Raw genomic sequence first — 26,583 nt, 5'->3', positions numbered from 1 at the left:
TCCATACAAAATTATTCATGATAAAGCTTGTCATTTGCCATTAGAGCTGGAGAACAAAACATATTGGGCAGTTAAATAACTGAACATGGATATGATAGTTGCAGCAGAGCAGAGGAAGCTACAACTTTATGAGTTAGACGAGTTGCAGTTATTCTCCTATGAAAAATGCAAGAATCTACAAGAAGAGGACTAAGCAATGACATGACAAGCAGATAAAAAAAAAAGAGCTTACTCCAGGCTACCAAGTCTTGCTCTACAACTCGCGATTAAAACTCTTCTAAGCAACACGATGGTCAGGACCTTTCAAACTTATGAAGATTTATCCTCATGGGGATTATGAACTTCAAGATGAAAGGACAGGTCAAGAATTCAAGGTGAATGGACAAAGAATAAAACATTACATTAGAGCTACTATGAACAATCCAAGGAAGGATATGTTCTTAAAGGATCCAGCTTAAGCAATCGGGGACGGTCAGGCTGAAGAACCTAAAATCAAGTGCTGATCGGCAGGCGACTCAATAAAGGAAGTTATTTCCAATTTTTAAAGCTCTAAATTTAGTCTTGAATATTGTTTAATATTCCTTTTTGTTATTTTAAATTATGCATCCAACTTCTTTATTTTCTTGTCATTAAATTGCAGTAAGAAAAGTGGATAAAAGAATTCTTAAATGCAAAAAAAAAAATGCTGCAAAATCACTCACAACAAGGCAAACAAAATGCTTCTCAAACAACATATGCATTTACCGTTATTTTTGTAGCAATAGATTGGTTATTACAGCAACGATTTTTACCGTTGAATTGTCAGTCTTAATTTTTACCATTGGTGGCTGACACACTTATGTCAGGAGATCATTATTTTTGTCAAGAAAGATAGTGCAATCCCTGATTTTTCGTGACATGTATCTCTTTCTTTCCATTTAATTTTTTTTAAATTCAAAATTTTCCAAACTTATCATTTTAATTACCTCTCTTTTTCCACTTTCATTTTATTATAAATTCGGGTTTTACTTCCACCATTTCAATTTCATTATCACTTTCTCTCTTTCCGTCTGTAATTCTTTGTATCTTAATATTTCTTTCCCATGTTTTTATTTTTTCAACACAACAAAACTCATTTTGAATTGTTGCAGCATACCTAACATCGAAGCCCGTGCTGGTAGATTGAAAGATCCTGAGCGTTTCTACTACTTTAAAGCCGAGAAAAAATATGAAGAATTTATCGAACCTAAAAAAATTTTAAAAGAAAAGGGTTTCCAATTTCCAAGACAGCCAACTGGGACGATAAACAACATGCACACTGCTGCAGTACGGAGATATTGGATCAAGTTCTATGCTCATCGTCGAGACCTAGTACTCCCAATTGTTAAGGAGTTATGCTCAAACATATTATAGCAAGAGCAACACAATATTTTTGTGGGGCAAGTTCAAGTCCCCTTAGATTCTTAAGTTATCAATGTTTCTTATGACTTGCCTATTGTTATTGATTTTGAGTATACTACGTTTGCTAAAAATATGACTGTAAAGAAGTGGGGGGAAGTTTTAAAACTTTAACTATATAAGGCAGTGAATGGATGAATGAGGAAGGTATGGTGGTTAATAGGATAGACTTAAAGCTTATTGCTAAGGTGTAGGTGAAATTCTTGAAGTCTACATGATGCCAACCATACACACAACCATAGTTGCCACAAAGAAGTAAAAGTTTGTTACCTTACTATTTCTTTCACTTATCACAGGTGTTTGTGAGGCCTTAAAAGTAAAATTTATTACAAATGATGAGAGAATAAAGAATGAAGGGGCTCTCACAGCTAGGACAATCGAAAAGATTGTTGGTGAATCTACTGCTACAGCAACTCTAGTACATCCTACTGCAACTAAATTAGGGCAAGCTACATGGATTGGAAAGATGCTGCAAGAACTCAATAAAAGCTTGAATGTATGTGTCCAAGTGTAAAAGGAGGAGAGTTAGAGGTTTTGGACTCACTTACTGCATCTTGAAGCATAGAAACATCAATTTACCATGTATATGAAGAGCAAACATGCAGATTTCCTGAATCTCTGCTACAACAATTTAATTTCCAAAGAGCTGAGGAGACTACTCCAGTAGAAGAAAATGAAGAAGCCGAGACTGAATGAGAGTTAGGAGAAGATCAACAGTAAGAAAAAAGAAAAAGTTGAAGATGATGAAGAAGAAGAAGAAGAAGAAAGTGAAGATGAGGAAAAAAAAAAAACCTCCAATTTGTGACTCCTAAAAGAAAGGGAAAAGAAAAAATCCTAATCGAAGAGGAGTCTGAGACTAAGGAGCAAGAAGATGTTGATGCAGCTATCGAAGAGGCCATCAACAGAGTTACAAGATAAAAAAAAAAAAAGCAAAGAGGAGTATGACAGAACTCATTGCGAGCATCACTACTGAAAAACCGGTAGCAACAACTTTTTCACCAGTTGTCATAAAGAAAACTCCCATAAAGTTTCATGTCCAAACTTAAAAGCCATCCAGCAAAAGAAAATGGGCACAACCTTCTAGAGGTGTTGTAGCATTGTAAGTACCAAAAGAACTAGAACCTAAGAAAACAAAGCCAACTCTGCTTAAAGTTACTGAAGTGGCTGGAACCCTCTAACCAGTTAAATTAAAAGACAGAAAAAGAAACAAATAGTTGTTGCACCACTGGGTTCACCAAAGGAGCATTTGAGAAGTGGATCGAAGAAGTAATAGCCCTGCACAGCATATGTTGCAGCATTGCTTTCAACAATAGGGGAGTATCCCATACCTGCCCAGTCTAGCTTTGTAATTTCTAAAACTTTTCTTTTATTTATTTTAGCTTGTTTATTTTGCATTTCTTGATTTTAAGTTTATGCATGATTCTTTTTAATTTATTTTAAGTACATGTGAGGACGCAACACCTCTCAAGTTTAGGGGGCTATATTATGGTGTAATATGTCTATGAATGTATGTGTTTGTATTGTGTGTGTAACTCTATTTATCTACCATTCATATTTGGATTAGAAAACCCAATAAAAAGGAATTAAGTGATAAATATACGATGAATGACTTCCAAGTAGAGATAGTTTATATATGAGGGTTGGAACTTTGTCTTAACACTTAGGCTTTGGTTGAGTTTTGTGAGTATGCTGTAGCAAAACTACGTAAAGTAATGTAGAAACTATTAGCAATCTAAAGTTAAAAAATATCTTAAGTTTGGGGGGAGCCTGAAATTTTTTTCAGAATTATCACAAACTATGCTAGATATGAGATAAAATTATGCTCTAATGATTCAGTTGCTGAGTAACTAGGGCTAAGTATATACCCCATATGCAGACTTGAGTAAAAAGGCAACAAAAGTTATTAGTATTGCTGCAGCAACCCAAGAAGCAAGAGAGGTCCTTTGTCTAAGATACTGAGTAGTCAGGTTTGTTCATGAGCCCCATGTTTAGCTTTTAGTGAAAGGTGTCTAAAGATAAGAGTATGTTATAGCGTCTTAGATGTTTTTGTTGCAACAACTCTGAGCTATACATTGATCGAGTAATTAGGTGTCATCATTACAAGTGATAGGCATTCACATAAAAAATCAATGTTACACTGAAAGGTACTTATGGAAATTTCTGTGGCACAGTTTGAAGCCATTTTTAACCGTCGTTCCCCTACAAATAGAAATGTATGTTGTTATCTTTGAGTTATACTTGATGCTTGAGTGATGTTGCAGCAATTTTAGAACTTGATCAAAGTGCTACACACACACTCTGGATAAAATAAAACGTAAGTCTAGAACTAGAACTGCTGATGGTGATTTTGTATGTTTAAGAATGAGATCTGAGGGTTGATGAATCTGAGCAAGCTAGATGACAGAGCTAAGTTGTTTGTTGCATAATTGCATAAGGACAAGTAATGATTTAAGTTTGAGGGCATGATAACTCTATGAAATGAGAGTTATCATGGCATTTTTAGACTTAAAACTAATATTATTTAGAGAGTGAATGATGTGTTTTAATTGTATTTTTATTGTCATTTTTGCATGAATATCTATTTAAGTTTAATTTTAATAAATTGATTGTAGCAATTGTTGTAGTAGCAATTGCTGTAGCAATATAAGAGCAAATGAGGGCAAGACTACCTATGTGTTAACTGACAAAGTAATGACAAGCGGCACAAAAAGATATGCGATCCGAGGTTTCCAAAAAAGAGACATGTGGCCACATGCTTTTGGTTGCCTTAATTCCAAGATATAAAAAAAGCACACATGAAAGAAACAAAAGGTGGCCATCACACAAAGAAACAATAGAGAGAAAAAGAAAAAAAATAGAACAAGAGAGAGTTGAGGGCTGCAGAAAGGGATTTCTAAGAAAAAGAAACAGAGATCGCAAAAACCTAAAAGAGGGACGTCTTGTATTATCGGAACTCAATTTCTCACCTTTATTTGCTTGTTTTCATCTTTCTATGGAAATGTATTTGATGGTAAAAATGAGTATTGTTACTGTTTTATTGCCTATCATAAACTAAACTTTGATGTAGTTGGGTGTTAAACAAGCTTAATGGTTATTTGACTTATAAATGCGTGTTGCTTAGAATATGTCATAGCATTTTGTCTTGATTTTACTTATTGCAAATCTTTATTTCGGTTGACCACCCATTTAGTAGATACTAGCTAAGGAGGAGCCTCAAAAAGGCCTGACTTAGTAGAACAAATCAAGGCAATACATGGTTTTAGATTGAGTTTTCCAAGTTGAGTTAATCTCTATTTGAATAGGGTCATGCTTAATCTAAGATTAGTGAAGAACAACACATAAGAATTCACCTTGTAGGGTTATTAAATTTTAGAACATATAATGCTATATCTAATGTTAGAACTGGTCACTGTTAGATTGCATATAGATGTAACATATCTAACATGCGACAGCTGAGGATGTATGAGGGATTATGCTTAGTGCTTTAGCAACATTATTGTAATTGAAAAACAGTTAATACCATTAAGTGAGTTTAACCACTCAACTACTCCCTTCCTATTGAGTATATTTTTGTGTTTGCCTTGAGATTTTTTCCTTATTGTATTCTGTTTATTGCATTTTTAATTTTGTTAGGTCATTAATTTCATTCATTATTTTATTTTAATTAAGTAGACTGAATTTGCATTGTTAAGATTGTTGTAGCAAGTCCTGTAACATCAATCCATGTGGAGACGATCTGGATATTCATCATTATATTATTTATTGTGTACACTTGCACACTGACACCTATAGCAATACACATCAACAGTTAGCATAAAGAGGACACAAAATTCTTGTTTTATTCATTTAAACTTTTCCAATAAAATTTTCATTATTTAAAAACCTAGTTTCTCTTATCTATCAACCTTTTACATTTGCGCATCATCACTGAAGGCTGACAAAATATTGACAAAATGGACTATAATATTGTGTGATGTGGTGTATGTGGTGTAATAGTGTTAATTACTTATTTTGATTTTTTCTCCAACATTGCATACTGCTATAGTTCATTTTTTACCATTTTGTTTAAGTTTTTTCTCCAAATATCAATGTTCAATGACAAAATAACCAATCAAGCATAGTTTAATATACATGATAAATAGAAAAAGGTGGACCAAAACTCTTATTCCTTTACATCAAAGTACAAATTTATCCAACCCGAGCCGCACAAATAATCTGCTTCGCTTAATAACTGCAGGCTGCCACCCGCCAAATTTCTAACAAACAACAACCACATCAACCTATCCATTCTTCTCATCATTAGAAAAGAGTAGTGCTGACAAATCTTCCATAGTTACTTTGTTGATTTGTTTAGATCTACATCTTGATCTATCCTTTCAAGCTTTGACTCAAAAGCCTACAAAAAATCACGGACCAACTTTTCAAGTAGTCGATCGCTCGTTAACTCCATCCTGTTGTTTACATTAGCAACGTGATGTCACAAAGCTATGGTCGTTACCGTGAGAGTTCACCACTAGCAGCACTACTAGAGCCACCATCAATCCCTCTTTATCAAACCACCAACCCAACAGCTCATAGTCGCCAACAAAAAAGAGGTGTTTCTCTGGTCAGAGAGGGAAAAATCCCTCTTCGGCTTTTTTTTTAATTTAATCTCCTATTTATTTTTATGCTTTAATTTTTCTAGTTTTCCTATTTTATCTTCTTTTCTTTATGGCGGTTGTTTTTCTTATTATTTATTGGGTGTTATTTATCTACTCCTCTTGAGATCTTATATGGTCGTAAATGGTGTCAATGCAAAGTTCAAATTAGAATTGTGTTAATGTTCGAATCAAAGGATGCCTATATTAGAGTTGATAAATGAGTCTAATAGTGGCACATTGATATTTTGATGACCTGTGCGAGTAATCGAAGGCATGGTTTAAGGACTCATCAAGGCTTCTTAGGGATTCTCTAGATGGGGTGATTATGTTATTGAGTTTTGCGGTTTTTTTATTGTTTTTGTAGTTAATATTGTGTTATGGTGTATTGTGTTATTCTTGTATTATTATTTTCCTTCTCCGATTGGAAAAAGGGTTTCATCTGCATTAGTTGACATTGACAACTGTCCATAAAATTCATCATGATTTTAAGTAGTTTTAATTGGTGAAATTCTTTTTCTCCTTTTGGCTTGTAATCATAGTTATTTTTAGAATTGTAGGAATTGTCCTAACCTAGGATTGAGTTATAAGCCTTATCCGATATATTGTACTTAAGCTTAGTCATCGTGTATTTATGCTTGTGTGGCATAATATTGTGTATTTAAGCCCATATGGCATTAAATTGGTGACCAATAATTATTGATCCTTAGTCAAACACATACTTTCATTTCTAAAATCAAAATATATATACATGATAAATAATAATACCAATAATAAGAGTTTGCAAGCATGGTGTTAACAAGAAAAAACAATATAGTTTTACATAGCTGGGAGTTGAAAATTCATAAAAGAGAAAAATAAAACCTTTTTTTTTCTGCAAGAAGTTTGTGAGCATGAGAAAATATAACGCATTACAGTTGGTAAAACACACTTCTTTAGTCCTTAAAAAAACATAACATAAAGGGTCTTGTTTGGTATGTGGTATAGCTATATGGACCAGACAGTTTTTGTTTAATCCCAAGCTTATCCCATGTTTGGTAAGATCATGGATAATGATGTTATGGTACCATAAACCCACAAATTCGCCCAAACTCGCCCACTAAAAACTATTTGCTGTGGATAATTTTGTGAGTTACTGGTGGATTTAGTACTATAAATTTAAATCTGCTGCCAGTTGCGGGTGGATTTGGTATTAACAAAAAAATCAAGAGGGTATTTGTTAAGTGCTGCAGAATGCATATTTGCAAAGAGTAAAATCATCATCTTGCACTCCAAGCCTCGCTAACATTTCTACTTTTATATAGTTAAATCCTTTAAGCTTTAATGTCTCGAGAATCTGACTATAAATATCCCAGTTTGCTAGTTTACAAGAAAACTAGATGGGAATCCTATCATCGACCCATAGAGGGCGTTCAAGTCATTTTTGAACATAAAACCAAAGAAAAATATAAGTCACAATCACAACTACCAGTATATATCCTTTTAGTTTATAGTTCTTTTATCATTTGCATTATTACTTTTAATAATATGATTTTATATCTAATCATTGTTCGTTTCTTTTTATTGTTTACTTTTGACTATTAAACCATGAGTTTTACACATCATTTGACAAATACACCACCCTATATACAATTGTATATCATTATGTCTGTCACCATATCTTTAAATGCGAGTTTTTTTTTCAAACAACTCACAAATAATTTTAACAATTATTTTAATAGAGATAACTTTGAGCAGACAACTCAAAAAGAACAGTTATGTCATAGTCGCGTCATAGCCAAAAGAAAACTACACCTGATATATAAAGAAGGTGATCAAGGGTTATAAAAACTAATCTTAGAAGCTGCTTTTACTAGAGGAAGTTAAGTGCTAGGCATCATAAAAAAAGCCCTAAAACCTCAGGGAAGCTTGTCAGGCCCACTAATTTGAGAGGAGTTAGTTGTTTCAAGTATACAAGAGAGAATAAGCAGAATGCCAAAACATGCTAACAATTTTATTTTCTTGCTAGAAGATCTTGCAACTCTAGATGCACTATTTACATTTGCTTCTTGGGCCCATTCGAACATTCATCAGAAGCCCATCTTGTTAAATGATAATAACTTTTATGATGCCTTTATAGAATTTATTAACCATGCAATTAAAAATCATTTCGTTTATAGCCAAAAAAACTCTTTATTTGTACTCTTACTACTAATGAGTTACTCAATCTTTTAGAAGCTTATAGTCCAGAGCCAAATCCCAAGACTCTTGCGTTGGATTGGTCGATTGATGATGGTAGTAGTAGTAGTAAAAAGTAAAAATTAGATCTAACTCTCCATTTCTAAATATTTTCTATTGATGTGTTCAAGTGATGTCTTCTAAACTCTACTTTTTTTCCTTCAAGACATTGATGACAATGTCTCATTGAGGTTAAGAGGAGGGAATAATTGACAATTGTGCAATAAATAATAGTTGTGTTCTTGTATTCGTGCTAACCTTTTCTAAATTTTTGTGTCGAAAATAGTCGAATATAGAGTTTAGTTACTTTAGACATACATCTTGATGTGCATCTTCTTAGACTTTTGAGTCTAAATAAAAAAAAATAAAATTTTGAATTCTCCATTATGATATTATTGAGTGCCCATTTTTGTCTACCTTGGCCATCTTGACAAATTCAATAGATTAGTCTAGACACACATGACAGGTGGTGGTGGTAAGTTAAGATTTTGTAATATCTAATCTTTTCATTTTATTCGTAAGCAACAATCAAAGGTAGTAGAATTTACCAAAAAAAAAAAGAAATAAAGAAAAGAGACACTCTCACTCACTAACCAGGTCTCCTTCCTGAGCAAGCAGAGGGTATTCGTGTAAAATGGTGAGAGTTGATCAAGCTTATGTAAACTCTTACTTAGTAACTGGGCCTCCTGCCTAAGCAAGCAAAAGGTGTTTGCGAAAAATGGTGAGAGTTCGATTTGTCCAACCCAATACTTTTTTAATAACCGAGCCTCTTTCCTAGGCAAGCAGAGAGTGTTCATGTAAAACAATTAGAGTTGGTTAGAAATATATTATAAATAAACTTGCTACCTAAGAAAAATAACTTCAATGAAGTGGTGAGAACAAAAATACCACTTTATTTTAACCAAACCCTATAATCATTATGTTAAAGATCACTGCACACAAAAGAAGTTTTGCTGAATTGTTGATTGATGGTTGAGTGGCGAAGGAGAAGAATAGAACTTCAAAGTGTTCATTTATTTGGTAAATAGATTTTAATTTGATTTGGATTTTATAGCTTATTGCTAGGGACTAGAGAATACATATTTATAGAAGGTTAAATCATCATTTTGCACTCCAAGCCTCACTAACATTTATACTTTTATTTATTTAAGTCTTTTAAACTTTAATTTTGTGTGTATTGTTATAATGCTATGTATTTCAAGGGTATTCTGGATATTTCAAGATTAATGAGTAGTCAGACAGCAAAATGAACACCGTAGGAAGGGCATAAAGGGTAAAACTATAATTTTGAGATTTTAATGAGGCCCAACTAGCGTGCCATTGACTAGCTAACATGGCAGTGACCAGATGATGTGGCAGTAGCTTATTGGACTGAAAAATGCTAATGTGGCATGGACCAATGACGTGACATTGACCGATGATGTGGCAGTATGCCAGTATCCTATTATACCGAAAAATGTTGAAGTGGTGTTGATTGATGATGTGGCAACATGTTATTGGACCTGATGATTTGTTTCAACTAATAAGATCTTGCCACGACACAATCCTGAGTATTCGAATTGTTTTCATCTAATGCCCATGTTTAACTCATTGCAACTATAAATAAGGGGCTCCCCTAATTTGATAGCGTTGAATCTAAATTTGAGCTCCATTTTTCATAATTCTCTCTTCATCTTGTATTTTCTACATATTTTAATAACTCTAGTTCAATCATGAGTGGCTAATTTAATTTCAAGTTTTGGTTGAAGGTGAAGCCTCAACATGATTCATAGGTTTAATTTGATAAGTTTATTTTATTTTCCTCTCCGATTTATGTGGTTGTTTTGACTTATTGTCAACAGACAATGTATCCTATCTAGATTTTGCATGGTATATTGGCTCTCTAGTGATAGATCATTACTGTCCGGCATAATAAGCACTTTACACTATATTTATTAAAAAGAAAATCTCCTCCAGTAATTGTGGATTTTCTAGACTCAGTGTTGACTGAGAGTGCATCTAAGTTATTTAGTAAATGGTCTTGCCACATTGTCGACAGAAAGCTTATTATTGTCTAGCACAACGTGTACTTGACACCACACTTAGCAGAAGATGATTACTCTCTGGGGACACTAAGTGCTTGATACAATATTTATTAAAGTGAGGCTTAAGTTTTGGAAATACCCTCTCATAAAATAATTAGAAGTAAAAAGGAATATTAAGCCCTTGGTGAAGTGTTGAGTTGAATTCAGAGACTCAAGTGTTGATAAAAAAAAAATCATCTCTAACCAATTCACATGCACACTTAGAAAATTAACTCTACATATAACTAAATTAACCTCCTCGTCAATCGACACTCGTCACCATAAATATGTACTACAATATATTCGTGTGCTTTCGATTACAATAAAATTTTCACAGCAGTATCCGTCAACCCACAATTTTATTTTTTTTATAAATTTTAATTATTAAAATTACATTAAAAATATTTAATTACAAAAATACATAAACTTTGTTATTAACAACCACTTGTTGCCCAAGACCTAACCTAGTCTTTTTAATTATAAAAATACATAATTGCTAACACTAGCTTGATTCACATCTTTCTCTTCACAGTATGTATGTATGTATATATTTTTAAAGAAACTTTTGTAGCTATCAATGAAAAGGCAGCCATGTTAGTTGAAATTGGTCTATCTTAGATTTCTCGATTTTGGCCAAAAATCCACCAAAACGTGCCTACTAATCTAGTTAAAAGCTCAAGCATAAGCATAACTCCTAGCCTAACGTTAATTGTATATTTATATGCAATAGTAAGGGTATATTTTTACAGAAATGTTTAGATGAATTTTTAGGTGTATTATGATTTGGATGTGGTATTATGATTTGGAATAAATATGTCACTATTGCCACTGTCGCGAGTTACAGGCAAAACTGCTGATTTGAAATAAATTTATTGCTATTATCGTAACTATGGGTTATGGGCAAAACCTATTGCAGGTTATCGGTGGTTTTGATAATTGTTAAAATCCACAGTGGATAGGTTTTTGAAAAAAACTAAAACCCACAGCTAGTTGCGGGTGGGTTAGGCAATTTAAACATTTTGTTAGTGCCGGATTAGTAATGACAAACCTGCTGCGGGTGGTATTCAATGCCATTCTAAATCATGAAGTGAGTATAAAAGTTAAGTATCTCATGGGAGACCCACCCATTAATCCCCAAAATAGTGAAAAGGTATCCCATGCTCTTTATAGAATAATTACTTAGGATAAGCGTTTATAATGTTGGAAAAATAATTACTGAGGGACAGTCCGTTTCTCTAAATGAACTATTAAGTTGAGATAATTAATGAAGCATCAAGTCTCTAATACTAATGCTAGCTAGTTTCGAGCCCAATTTCTTCTGCAATCGACAAAAGATAACCACAACATTGTATAATAACTAAACGAATAAATGCCCTTTCAAGAAATTCCAAGATCGCCACTTCAGTGGACCATTCCATAAAAGATTCAATCATTGGAAATTGGTATTATTCCCTGTTGTTTGTGAAAGAAAATCCAGAAAACCAAAACGGCAGAAGATTTTGCGTTTAGAGCTGAAATCACTTAAGCTCAACGACATAGAGTCTTGCGTTTTGAGGAGTAAAAGAAATACTCTTCTGAACGACATGTGGATTTGTCGTTTAAGTTTAAGTGAAGCACGCTTGTATCACGTGCTTGGGTTCAGCTTGCAAGGGTCGTTGGAAGCTGTTAAACGCATGAGGAACTCACGTGAGTTGCTGGGGAATTTCTGGGTTCGTTATTGAAGCTGTTATCAGCAGCTGATGTGGAAGCAACAGATTGGTATGCAGAGAGAGCTGAAGAGAGAGAAGGGGACTGGTTTATATATATAGTCAGTTACGTTCTTTCTAGTGCATAAGCATTACTCTGTAATTCATCTTGGTAAATTAATAAAGCTGTATTTTGCCCTCCCGTGGATGTAAGCTAGAGAAATCTAGCTGAACCACGTTAAGATTCTTTTGTTCTCTGATTCATTTACTTCTGTTTTGATTCTTAATTCCAATCAGTTAATTATCTAGTTCATAGGTTCATCTTAGTCGCAGCTTTTCAGTCATCAATCTTGCAGCATCTTGATTAGTTGGTTGGTGATCTTGGGGAAGAATCTAAGGTTGCTTAGTCTGTTCATAGCTCCTTAGTCTCTACATTCCCTTTTGTATATAGAAGTATTATTCCAAGTAAAATAAGGAGAACGTTCAACGGATCCTTTAATGCTTTAATTTCGGAGACTAGGGATTTGGAATTTTAATTGCTCGTGTCCTTCTTTTTTTCTTTTATATTTCAAATTAATTGTACAACTCAAGTCATTTGGCAGCAGATTTACTTGCAACCAGCAAAAGAATCATTCCAGTGTTTTGGAGTGGCGAAGATAGGCCAACATTTATCCATCAAAACTGTACTAATTAATAATATGTACTAATTGGTGATCAGCCTAACAAATAACTTGTATGACAACTTACAGCTTCAACTGACAAGATAATAAAATTAATGATTCTATTTGTAGCTAAAATCTATGCACAATAAGAGATATTAATGATAGGACTTTCAAAAATAAAAATTCTAATTCATAATAATAATAAGAAACTTCAAATAAAACATAAATTAATAAAATAGTCTGTCACTGCAAATAATTTGAAAAAACTCCGAGCTTCAGAGTTTTCTTTGTCATTTATTAATTATTTCTTCGTCAAATTAAACCAGCGAGCTTCTTCAAAGACCCAACTTGTTCAATAGACGAGGAAAATTGCTTGAATTCCATGAATTTTGACAGAGATAAGAAACCTAAGAGGAGGGACGATTAATAATTAGAAAAAGAATAATGTAAACTTTTATATATGTATACATAGATGTATAATTGATACTAAGCGATTAAAAAAATTTACCCGGTAATATGTATATATATATACATATACACGCACACATATATACATATATACAAATTATAAGGAGATTTTGAATGAACCTTTCAATAGAGTGAACAGAAATAATTATTCCCTTGCAGCCTATCTGAACAGCCGTTGCATTTATTGGAGGTGGATTCTCTAAAATATGCTTCTGGCCTTTGGTTTATATGTAGCACTTTTTCACCATCTTGTTGGCAAGAAAGTGGGCAGATATAAATGTGGTTTCATCAGTCATACGCTCATGTGTGGATACCGAACTTGAGCTAAGATCAAAATTGTATGCCATAGTCCAATTCGGATTTTGCAAAATTCGGATGTTTGTACATGAGCATTATTATGTAGTTCAGAATAGTAGTTCGTTGGCAAATACCAGAATTTTTGAAGAAAATATTCAATGAAGAAGAAATAAATAAGATTACAATCAATAAACTCGTCAGCGTCAACCAACCGTACAACGCTCTTTCGGCCAGATGTGCGGATCTGAAATATTAAAGATTTACAAAACAAATGCATAAGTAAATAAATCATGCAGATGGTTTTAAAAATTTCATGATGTAATAAATTTAATTCAATTAATATTTATTTATTCATGTGAACCTTTAAGAGGTGATGAGTACTTTCGGGATCGGACAAGCATTTTTCGCATATTCTGGCGCAACAATTCAAACAATATATGTTCCTTTGTTTAACAGCCTTTCCATAATTGCAATTTTCAAAGCTTCTCTCTTGGAAGAGAGTCAAAAGACCTTGGAGCCACTGGGGTTGATTCCCTGCCTGAAAACACGATTGAAATACAATTGATGTTATTAACTGATAAAATTCAATAACAAAAATTTCGAGTCCTAATAAACAAACGAAGTTGGATTCAATATGCTAATCACCCTTGACACGAGATTATTAAAAGATCAGCACAACTATATGATCAAAGCTGAATCTAAATTCTAAACAAAAAGTGAAAATTAAAGAAAAGACCGACCATAATTATCTTTTGATGCTGGAGAGTGTATATTTTTTAGAGAGAGAGAGGAGTGTTAGTAAAGAGAATTACACAAGAATCAAAGAGAATTGAGCATTTTATATATGTATGTGTCTTATTTGTGTCGTATTGCTGTCCGAAAAATTGTAGCACTGTTTTAATTAATTAATGTGATAGGTTTAATGAACAAGAAAAAAAAAAGCACGCGGGTAGATTAATTTCTGTTTTAGCAACTATAATAGGAAACGTTTGAGTCTTATTTGGGTAGTGTTTGTATCTTAATTAACGCAATCACTATTTTGTTGCCTACTCTAGTGTTAGATGAGGAAACTTCAAAAAGAATAAAAGTGGAAAAAATAAATTGCAATGAGTTAATGGGAAACAAATAATAAATGCACCAAGTTGATTTGGATTAATTAATTTTCGACATCTATAATTAATTATAGGGTAGGGTTAGTTGAACCCACAAAATTCTTCTCTACACATGTATAAAAGATATATTTATTTTTAAATTTTTAAAATTTTAGAATGTCAGAATTACTATTTATTTTTTTCTTTCTTTTACAGATGCATATTCTCTCTCTAATATAACATCTTGTAAACTAAATTCTCACTTACACTCTAACATGGATATTGATTCTTAATCTTTCTTATTAGATCATAATTGCATTTTTCAATAAATCATTACTGCATTTGAATTATTGAACTAAAACTCTCCTGGAGCTCAGCCATATGTATATCTACGCTGGGACCGTCATGTATTATAATCCATGTTCTTCAATAAGGTCAATGTATGCCGATGTCATTCGAATCAGGATTTTCATTATCAAAGATTTTACGTATTTCATGGCCTGTAAACGTTTTTTTTTAATTTATTTTTTATCGTGGATTTTGTTTTGTTTTTAATTGATGATGGCCAATAGAAAATTTGAATTTATCAATTTTTGACAGACGAATTTATCAACTTTCGACAGAAACATTAAACATTCACATGCAGTTGAACTTTGAAAGAAGAAAATATGTGAGGAATAGGAAGAGAAAGAGAACACATTACATTCGGTAATTCCACAAAAATTTCATAAATAATAAAAATTTAAAAAAAAAATGGTTCTAGAAATGAAATTTGTGGGTTCAAATAGTCTCACTCTTAATTATAGGAGAAAGCATAACTACACCCATAAAGTTTTAAAAAATGGTCAAAGAAACTCCCAATTTCAATAAAGGAATCCTCCTTTGCTATAATATTCTTTGGCGCTAATTAACCACAAAAAAATGACTCAATGTTTTATAAAAATAGAAAAATAATATTAAAATGAATGTAATAATATATACATTTTAAAATAATTTCAACATTAAAAAATTATTTAATATTTTACAATCTATTAGACATATTCTATTATATTAAAGTAAATTTTATACAAATGGAAACATAATATTAAAATATTATATAATAGCTTGAATTATTTTGAATTTTACATAAAATAATTTTAACTTTAAAATAATGCATGAGATATATTTTATTCATTGTAAAATTTATTTAAACCAAAGATTTATTTAAAATCTTTATAATAAATACAAATATATTAATGAAATAAATATAATAATTTATATTTTAAAAATTATTTCAAATATTATTTTTTTACTATTATTAGTCTACTAGATAGAGTAAATTATTTGTAGCACACTTTTATATTTATTAAAAATTTTGAAGCTATTTTTTTACTAACTATATGTGAAGAATATTAACTAGATAAAATTAGGTTTTGATGTCCATTATTGAAATTGGGGTTCTTCATGACCATTTTCCCAAATCTCGGAGGCTTAGCTATCTTTTTCCCTCAACTTGCATTACAGATTATGGAACTGATTTTACCAAAATTATATACACCGAAAGATTCTATTATGTTTCTATTTGTGTGTGTGTGTGTGTGTGTGTGTGTAACGTACTCACAACAATAAAAACTCTTTTCATTAGGTGTATCAAATATGGGGACTTTAGAAAAAATAATAATAATAGTAATAGTAATAGTAATAATGTTGTAATACAATAAATGATAAATTAATAACCTTAATTAAATAATAAAATTCTCTGATCCCATCTTGTGCCTATTTGAAAAATTACTAATTTAGATAAAAGCATAAGATAATAACTTTTTATTCTAAAGCAACAAAAAGAAATACATAGATAATTCATGATTCAGACCAATGCTTCGTATTCTCTTCATTAATTCTTTTGGTTAATCTATTTGTGTTTCATAGTCATAAACTTGTAATTTTTTTTCTAGCCCCAAGGGCTTCATTGTTATGTAGTTTTTACATAATTTTATTTGATTGGTTACCCAAGTTTAAATCTTGAGAAGATATAAAAATCATCATTTTACCCATCTAAAATCGAAACTTATATACATATATAAATTAAAAGAAAAAACTTGTTCAGTGCTAAAATGAGTTTTCCCCATATAACTTTTCCATGGAGGGATTTACCTTAATGACAATGTGAAAACATAAGAATTTGATTGATAAGAGAAACAAAGCTTCTCAATAATGAATGTTTTATTGAAAAAGTTTGAATTAATAAAATTAGGGTTTTGCGCCCCTAACATAGTAGCCCTAAACATCACAAATTTACGAAAATAGACAAATATAAAATATTATTTTATATTAATATTCTTCTATTCTAAATAAGAAAAATAAATAAATGGAACCCAAATTTGATTTCTAAAAAAATAAAATCCAAAAAAAGAGAAATAGGAAATATCTTAAAACTAAAAAAAGACCAAGAAAAAATAGAATTTTTAGCTTGAGCACGGACCAAAAGGGTGCAATCTATTTTGGGCTTTGTTTGTCTAGTCACAAACTTCGAAACAGTATATTATATGCCCAAAACAAACACTTGTAACTCACGTTATGACCTCTAGAATGTACCCTACTCATCTCATGCAACCATCTTACATCGTTTTGCCAACCAAGTACCCATACTTTGGATCATGGTCTTCAGTTTCTAAGACAAAGTTGTACACTTAACTTGAATGGTTTAATTTTATGATGCTAATTAGGGTGGGTGCTTTGATCAAACTCGATAAAGTACAAACACAAACCAAAAATGTGCAATCTATTTTGGGTTTTGTTTGTTTAGTCACAAATTTTGAAACAATATATTATATGCCCAAATCGAACATCGGTAGCCTAAGTTATGACCTCCGGAAGGTACCTTATTCATCTCACGCAACCATCCTAACTCACTTAGCCAACCAAGTAGACATACTTTGGACCATGGTCTTCGGTTTCTAAGTTCAAGTTGTACACTTAACTTGAATGGTTTAATTTTGTGATGCTGACTGGGGCCCCTTTTTTTTTTATCAGACTTGATGAAGTACTACGGGATTTTGTATCTTTCTCAATGCAAATCGTATCTCATGGTGTTATAAGAAGCGGCCCACTGTATGAAGTGTTGATCACTTGCTTTCACAACAGTTGAGCTCACATGGCTAACCTTCCTATTCTTCGTGTTTTGTGATAATATAAGTGCGTTACACACATATGACGGTAAATCCAGTCTTGCATGCGCGGTCGAAACATAATGAGATGGACTATCATTTTCGTATAAGGTTAGCCATGTTGATATTTTGATAAGAGATTTAAGGAACTCCTACCGCATTCAAGATGCACTGTTTTGGATTTCCTCAATGAAGATTCATATAATCTCTTTGTTTGCTTTACTTTTTGTTTTGTCTATATCCTTGTGGGTCTTTTGATGGAATAACTCTCACCACTTATTCATCTTTTTATTTTTGAATTTAACAAAGCTTAGGGTTTACAGGATCCAATTTTTAGTAATTAAGTCAAACCACATAACTGACCAAAGATTGATAACTCAAATAAATACGCATTACTAATAATAATAAGTTCCGAAAACCCAAAAAAAAAAAAGCGCCCTTCACTAGAAATTTAAATGTCGAATGAAGAGAAAAAAAAACAATTGAAGAATTTGATGAAGCATGCAGTGCAAGCTATGGCAGATTCACTCTGTTCAAAAGCCATTTGGCGTTGCGATAATTGGATGGAACTGACATGATATGATTAACCTATAATTAAAGACAGATAAATATTAGAGTTAGAATAAAATAATTTAACTAAAGTGAAATTAATTACTTAATTAACTAACCTTGCAATCGATTGAACAAAAGGAATTATGATGTTCAAGCGTTGCATCGCAGCCGTCACGTTCACAATTATTGCCTCCATAACTTGTCTGTGGCCTTTGCTTAATAAATAACACTTGGGCACCATTATGGACGCGTGGCTAAAGAGTAACATAGATTTAGAACACATAAATGTATAAAGCGAGGAAAGTGAGGAAAAAAAGTTTTTTTTTTTTTAAAGTGAGTAAATATTTAATGACAAATTATTAAAAATGAAATTAATATAAACATTATTTTTGGACCGTATGAAAACACTAATTCATTAAAATAATACTCTTTTTTTTCTTTTTTTAAAGTATTGTAATAAAGAGAAAAGAATAATAAAAAGTCATGGTTTATGAATATCACATACATAAAAATAAGATGACAACTTACTTGGATATGGCTACAATCAAGCAACTCGTTGGTATTGTCCAACTTTACAACTGCACAACTTTGATTTCTACCAGTGCCATGTGCGAAAATCTGAAATATGAAAAATTGATGTAAAGCAATATCAAAGCAAAATAAAATATCATGATAGTACAGAATCAATAAGTATAGATAGTAACCTTTAAGAGTCGATGATTCGCATGATCATCGCAATCTTTACAAATACAAGCTCGACATTCCAAACAAAAAAGGTTCTTATGTTTTCGATTATGACCTTGCTCTTCACAATGCTCGTCGAATCTTCCTTTAAGAAGAGCGGTTAGCCAACGAGGTACAACAAGAACATTGTCCTGAAAAACATGGAATATATTAATACAGTTAAAATTAATCTAAATTATAAGAAACAACTAAAGATATAAAAATAAAAGCCAACCATTGTTTTCTTGGTAGGGATTCTAGCAAGAGAATAAGGGATTCTAGCAAGAGAATAACTTTTGCAAGAGGAGAGGCGTGCTAGCTAGCTGGCTAGAAAGAGGATAATTGCAATGAATCAAATAGAGAAGAAATTCGAACTATTTAAAGAGATGAATGTGCCGTATTTATGTCGTGTTTGTGTGACTTAATAGGTCGTATTATGTTGCAAAAAGGGAAAGAACGAAAAGGGGACAAATATATATTGCAAAAACGGGAAAGCAAGGAAAAGGGGGGAAAAAGATTGCACGTTCAGAAGGTGACGCCCCGTATGGTTAAATTCTTATATATTTTGCATGTTAATTAAATATAGGAGTAATAACGGCATGTAATCCCTTTTAAGTTTGAAAAGTACAATAATTATATTAGAAATAGATTTTGCTTTGGGGATGTTATAATTAATGAAATAGGTTTTGTTAACAAAAATAGTTTCTATTTTTAGCAACTATAAAATGGAAAAGTCCTTATTCAAGTTGTGCTTGTGTCTTAATTAACGCAACACTATTTTGTTGCCTACTCTGATCTAGTGTTAGATCAGGAAACGAGAAAGAAAAAGAAAGGAACAAAAGTAGAAAATAGAAAATATAAGTTATTGGGGAAAAAAAATATATAAGCACAAGTTGGTTTGGATTAACTAATTTTCGAGATCTATATGTAATTAATTAAATGGCTTTTACACATTACTCAGCCTATTAAAAAAAACTAAGAAGATAAAGCAGAGATAAGTCTTTTAATTAACTTGTGTTATAGACCATGTGGAATTGTTTGTGCCAGAAAGATATCGAAAGAAAAGCGTCCCTCTATGAAGCCGTAATTTTGTTACAACATTAATAATCTGGCTAACAAACCAGTTGAAAGGGTGATTTTAAATTTAAAAAGTAAAGAAAATAGAGATATGATAAAATACAATCTTTGTATTTATCTCATTGAATTCACTGTCGGTTTTATCTCTCACATTTGAAATTGGATTCTTGAAGATTGTCTCTACTCCTGAATGATTATACGAAAAAGATTCGACAAGCTGTTCTTATTCCATAGCACTTTAGTGCCAAATAATCTTAATTGTTTTTGTTATTCGAATTGATTTGACAGTGAATTCTTGTAAATTTCAGTTGTATTGTCAAACTGGATTATGTTTATAACATAGCAGTCTCCTTCCAAATCCAAGTGGACATATAATGTTAACCTAGCAAAACCATTTATAGGAACGGTTAACTTGTCCTTCTAGCTCAACTTATTGTCAGTTTATTGCCTTCAATGTTTGACAGGGAGGCTTCTAAATGTGCTGCTGGACGGTCAAACCAGACAAGGAATCATTGATTTGATGTTCTTGTTGAACAATATTCATATCAAATCACGCTTTGATGATGTTATATATTTAGTTATTACCTTACATGAATTAATGATCTTGCCCACTTATTAAAGGAGTTTTAATTTTTTGTCATTTATGTTGCCTTATTTTGCTGGGTCATACCGCACTTATGGTGCGTGGGTAGCCACATTACCTGGTATAAATCATGATGCACCATTCTTTCAGATGCTCATAGTTAGCAGTTTGTTTCCAGTAGCATTTTGTAAAAGAAAGATACAATTGACTACTCGAAAATATCATTATATATATATATTTGTTACGTTTGACATTAATGTTGTGAAACATTATAAATGCAACATTTAATTTTTAATAGCACAACACTTTTTTTATTCTCTTTTTGTCTCAAATGCATAGTTGATTAGTGTTAAAAATTGTCTAATTATCAAGCGGTAATAATGTTATTTTGTGCTTATGTTATAATTTTATTTGTGTTTATGAAATATATTAGGAATTATTAATTATGTATTAAATATATCTAATTTTATGTATTTTTAAGTGTTTATTAGGTAAAATATTAATTTCACGCAATTCGAGGCTCCAAACAAATAAACGGAGGTCAAATTTGGATTCTGGAGGTCCGAAAACTTTAAGATCAGTCAAGATCGACTTAAAATTGAGCTTGTGTAAAAAGAGTTGACTTTTTTGCTTGACCGAGCACTGATTGGATGATGAAATGAGCTTACAATAGATTTGAGTGCATGGGATAGCAGACAATTTTGACGAAATCTCAACCGTTCATGATTCAATGGCCATGATTGTGCCACGTGGCAATGGTTGGTGAAGCAAGTTGTAGGATCCGAATCTTTGTATTCGGGTCGACCCAATCCATCCATTAACCCGCCAAATCTCAACTATTCTTTGGCCAAATTGATCAAGTCAAACAATGCCACGTGTGATGTTGACTTTTGAAGTTTGACTAGCCATTGGATCTTGATCTATTGGTTGTGAGGAGCGCATGCATGAAACTTATGATGGATGGTAAAACACTGGATTATGAATTTATTTTTCTATAAATTGAGGCTCATTTTTATGTTTTTAATGATCTCTCTACATCTCTCTTCTTCTCAAATTCTCTCTATCTCCCTATAATCTTGATTTTCAGGTGTGTTTTTAATATTTTGTATAATTATTTTATAAATAAATTTAGTTTTATTTTCAATTTTAGTTGTTTTTATTACGTATTTCTTTTATCATCTTGCAACTATCCATGCCGCCATAGTAATTAAAAACTAACATATGTGAATTATTAATTAGAGCCAACTTTGAATTGTGAGAACACGAACTTTATCAATCAGATGAAATTTGTATCTTGTTACTTTAATTTTTTTTTTTCCTTTCAATTGAACTACATATTCGATGTAGAGTTTTTATATGGATTACTCATTAAGTTTTTTAGTTTCTAAGTTTCCAATCTCTTCTCGTATTTGGGGAAATAAAATTTCTCAGTAGTAAAATGAATATACTTTTGTGGTATTCCATTTAGAGCTCATGTGTCAACGTCTAAAGCAAATATATATATGTTGAGCTCTTTTGGAATGACTTGAACACTTCAACAAGACCAGCATCTTTAGTGCTATCCATGATATAGAATAATATAGCAATTATATGCTAATTTAAAATTAAAAATCAATATTTACCAACAAGCTGTAAGTTACTTGCTATATTTCAATTAATTAAACTATATGAGATTACCACTCTCTAATATTCATTGATATTTTTTATTATCTGTGCTCTTACGACTAATGAGTTACTTAATCTTTTAAAAGCTTATAGTCCAGAGCCAAATCTCAAGACTTTTGTGTTGGATTGGTCAATTGATGATGGTAGTAGTAGTAAGAAGTACAAATTAGATCTAACTCTCCGTTTTTAAATATTTTCTATTACTGTGTTCAGGTGATGTCTTCTAAACTCTACTTTTTCCTTCAAGATATTGCAGATAATGTCTCATTGATGTTAAGAGGGGGGAATAATTGATAATTGTGCAATAAATAATAGTTGTGTTCTTGTATCCTTACTAACTTTTTCTAAATTTTTGGGTCGAAAATAGCCGAATATAGAGTTTAGTAACCTTTAAGAGTCGATGATTCGCATGATCATCGCAATCTTTACAAATACAAGTTCGACATTCCAAACAAAAAAGGTTCTTATGTTTTCGATTATGACCTTGCTCTTCACAATGCTCGTCGAATCTTCCTTTAAGAAGAGCGGTTAGCCAACGAGGTACAATAACAACATTGTCCTGAAAAACATGGAATGTATTAATACAGTTAAAATTAATCTAAATTATAAGAAACAACTAAAGATATAAAAATAAAAGCCAACCATTGTTTTCTTGGTAGGGATTCTAGCAAGAGAATAAGGGACTCTAGCAAGAGAATAACTTTTGCAAGAGGAGAGGAGTGCTAGCTAGCTGGATAGAAAGAGGATAATTGCAATGAATCAAATAGAGAAGAAATTCGAACTATTTAAAGAGATGAATGTGCCGTATTTATGTCGTGTTTGTGTGACTTAATAGGTCGTATTATGTTGCAAAAAGGGAAAGAACGAAAAGGGGACAAATATATATTGCAAAAACGGGAAAACAAGGAAAAGGGGGGAAAAAGATTGCACGTTCAGAAGGTGACGCCCCTTATGGTTAAATTCTTATATATTTTGCATGTTAATTAAATATAGGAGTAATAATGGCATGTAATCCCTTTTAAGTTTGAAAAGTACAATAATTATATTAGAAATAGATTTTGCTTTGGGGATGTTATAATTAATGAAATAGGTTTTGTTAACAAAAATAGTTTCTAGTTTTAGCAACTATAAAATGGAAAAGTCCTTATTCAAGTTGTGCTTGTGTCTTAATTAACGCAACACTATTTTGTTGCCTACTCTGATCTAGTGTTAGATCAGGAAACGAGAAAGAAAAGAAAAGGAACAAAAGTAGAAAATAGAAAATATAAGTTATTGGGGAAAAAAATATATATAAGCACAAGTTGGTTTGGATTAACTAATTTTCGAGATCTATATGTAATTAATTAAATGGCTTTTACACATTACTCAGCCTATTAAAAAAAACTAAGAAGATAAAGCAGATATAAATCTTTTAATTAACTTGTGTTATAGACCATGTGGAATTGTTTGTGCCAGAAAGATATCGAAAGAAAACATCCCTCTATGATGCCGTAATTTTTTTACCGCATTAATAATGTAAGAACTATGTATCATTAGATCTTATCAACAGTACACATTATTTTTATTAATTAAAAAATTTATTTATTTTTAAAATATTATAACTGGTTAACAAACCAATTGAAAAGGTGATTTTAAATTTAAAAAGTAAAGAAAATAAAGATATGATAAAATACAATCTCTTTATTTATCTCATTGAATTTATTGTCGGTTTTATATCTCACATTTGAAATATGATTCTTAAAGATTGTCTCTACTCCTGAATGATTAGACAAAAGAGATTCGATAAGCTATTCTTATTCCATAGCACTTTAGTGCCAAATAATTTGAATTGCTTTTGTTATTCTAATTGATTTGATAGTGAATACTGTTACGGAAGCGTGAGATTGAGCAATTACCAATATTTTAGTGACTGTAACTTCTGGAGAAATATAAATGTGGTGTAAACAAATGCAGAGAAAATAGGACACAATAATTTTTACGTGTTTCGGCGTAAAATCTACGTCCATGGGCAAAGACTGGAAGATAATTTTACTAATAATGAGACTTTACAAAAGTGAAAAAACTCTAAAAAAAAAAAAATACTCAATACACCCAACACTACAACAAAACTGGCAATAGATGACTGCAAAAATCTATCATAAAGGGGGGTGGATGACAGTGAAATTATCTATCATTTATGTACCTGTCACTCTTTTATGATAGAAAAAAAGTATGTCATTAACGTATGATAGCGTTTAAATGTCATATGTCAGTCATGGAAAAAAATAAATAAATAATTTAATTTTTTGGTGGGACATGTAAATTTTTTTTTTATTTTGAAATTTTGGCTGGAAAATTAATTTTCATATGGACAATTTTGGCGGGTAAAATATTACGTTTGTGATAAAATTTATGATTGATATTTTATGTCATTAATTCTTTTTATGACTTATTTTATGATTAATTTTTTCTATCACAAATTCTAAATTTATACTGAACATAATTATGAATTATTTCATTTAAATTTATGCATTCTTGTATATGAAATTCAATCACAAATTCAATATGAACCAAAAATTAAATTATACATTCTATTAAGTCCAAAAACACTTTGTATTAATAACATCATCTAAAAACACTTTTATCCAACAGTTAACACATCCAAAGTAATTAAGAAGTTGATTCCAGCAAACGTTTCAAATTTTACAAACTAACAAGCCGTCAAATCTTGTAACGCAGAACTCCCATATTCTCAGTAAAATTCCAGTAGATAAACTACCATTCTCAACAAATACCCAGCAAAACTCCCAAGACCAGCAATTTCTCTCAACCTGCATATGCAACACCAATTGAATATACCAAGCACTATCGTTATAAAGAATAAAAACCTACAGTAAAACCCCTAAGTTTTAGATGCAACAGAATCATTACTAATTCAAACTCAATCTGTATGTGCAACACTAATTAATATAGCCAACCCTATATTATAAAGAGTTATCTATTAAAGTAAAACTTTAACTTTTTATACAACTTAAATTAATTCCTTGCCACAATAAAATATATAGTAAATAAAAAAGGTATCTTGTAATATAAATTTCAAGCATAATACATATCACCATGACAATGAAGATAATATGAACTAATGATTGTCTCAATACTTATTTTTCAGCAGAACGTTCCTATAGGAATAGGTAAGCAAGATCATATATGGGAGTTAGGCATGCAAAACATTATGGTTATTTCTATCTGGGCACATATCCTGTGAAAATCATGCACAAATGTTCTAAAACTCTATTATGAATATGACTACACACAAACTATAGCTAAGAGTATAAACACGAAAGTCTCCACAAAATCTATGAAAAGGCCAAAACTCTCCTTCTCAGGCTGCTGCCATTTCTTGCCTGTTGCTAAGAATTAAAAGGAGACTCATTAAACTTTGAAGAAATGGAATGGAAGCCCAATGAAAAGCCCAAATCCTCACTTTCTCCCAAATATACAAAAATATCCTCACGTATTGTCCTCAAATATTCTTTTGTTTCTCTCCAACCACACAACCTAAAAAGTGGCCATAACTAAACTAGCCCATAATATAACGAACTTCCTCTTTCCTTCAAATGCAAAAGGAAATTCCAAAAGCAAGAACCGACGAGAAAATAGCACAAATAAGTACACCAAACATTTATATGAATTAATTATTTTTAAAAAAAGTATATCAAACAGACAATAGAATGCAGTACCATATTCTCCTCATTTCCCCTGCCACCCCAAACCACGCATAGAGAAGCACAACAAATAAATATATTCCCTATACTGGAGATATATATAAGATTTCTCCGAAGGTCATCAGGCTTTAATACAGCCAGAAAGTGGATCTCAATAAAAATTTAATTCAAAATCACTGGTTCTTTTTGGATGATGCAGTTGTCATTAAATATTTTGAAAGTAGCTGTGAAAATATATCTCATTCTGTTATTCTAACCCCAAAAATAAAAATGGAAGAAATGCCTAAATAATAACAAACATTTGTCGGTCGTTCAGTGCACAACAACCTACAATTGAATTTCTTTTTGAGTATGTTGCCATTGTTGAGAGTGTACAAAAGTTTTTCACAGCTTCAGCATTAAACCAAGTAGTATACTACAAAATGAAACTGTAGGATAAACCACGAACGACATCTAATTATAAAATGTTGATGAGTGGAAACTTGATAATATTGATGAATCTGTTAGTACCTATAAACGAGGAATACAAAAACAGGCCTGGTTCACTGCATTATTATTCATTACCCCTCTAATTAA

The 26,583-nt window shown here is 31.6% G+C and overlaps 1 long non-coding RNA gene across 3 annotated transcripts in view; it reads right to left on the bottom strand.

Annotated features, from left to right (window-relative positions):
- The window catches only part of LOC107175060 (uncharacterized), a 67,955-nt gene that overhangs the window by 20,422 nt on the left and 20,950 nt on the right, over window positions 1–26,583 (bottom strand). The window contains exon 4 of one of the 3 annotated variants that reach the window (XR_008054045.1): window positions 25,042–25,113. The exons of the other annotated variants lie outside the window; for them this stretch is intronic. This is a non-coding gene — a long non-coding RNA (uncharacterized LOC107175060). Of the gene's footprint in view, window positions 1–25,041; window positions 25,114–26,583 lie in introns of those variants that run through there. 3 annotated transcript variants of the gene reach the window in all.

Source organism: Citrus sinensis, chromosome 4, assembly GCF_022201045.2.
Source record: "Citrus sinensis cultivar Valencia sweet orange chromosome 4, DVS_A1.0, whole genome shotgun sequence".
Taxonomy (NCBI): domain Eukaryota; kingdom Viridiplantae; phylum Streptophyta; class Magnoliopsida; order Sapindales; family Rutaceae; genus Citrus; species Citrus sinensis.
The sequence above is the reverse complement of the archived record's forward strand: the minus strand, read 5'-3'. Positions and strand labels throughout refer to the sequence as shown.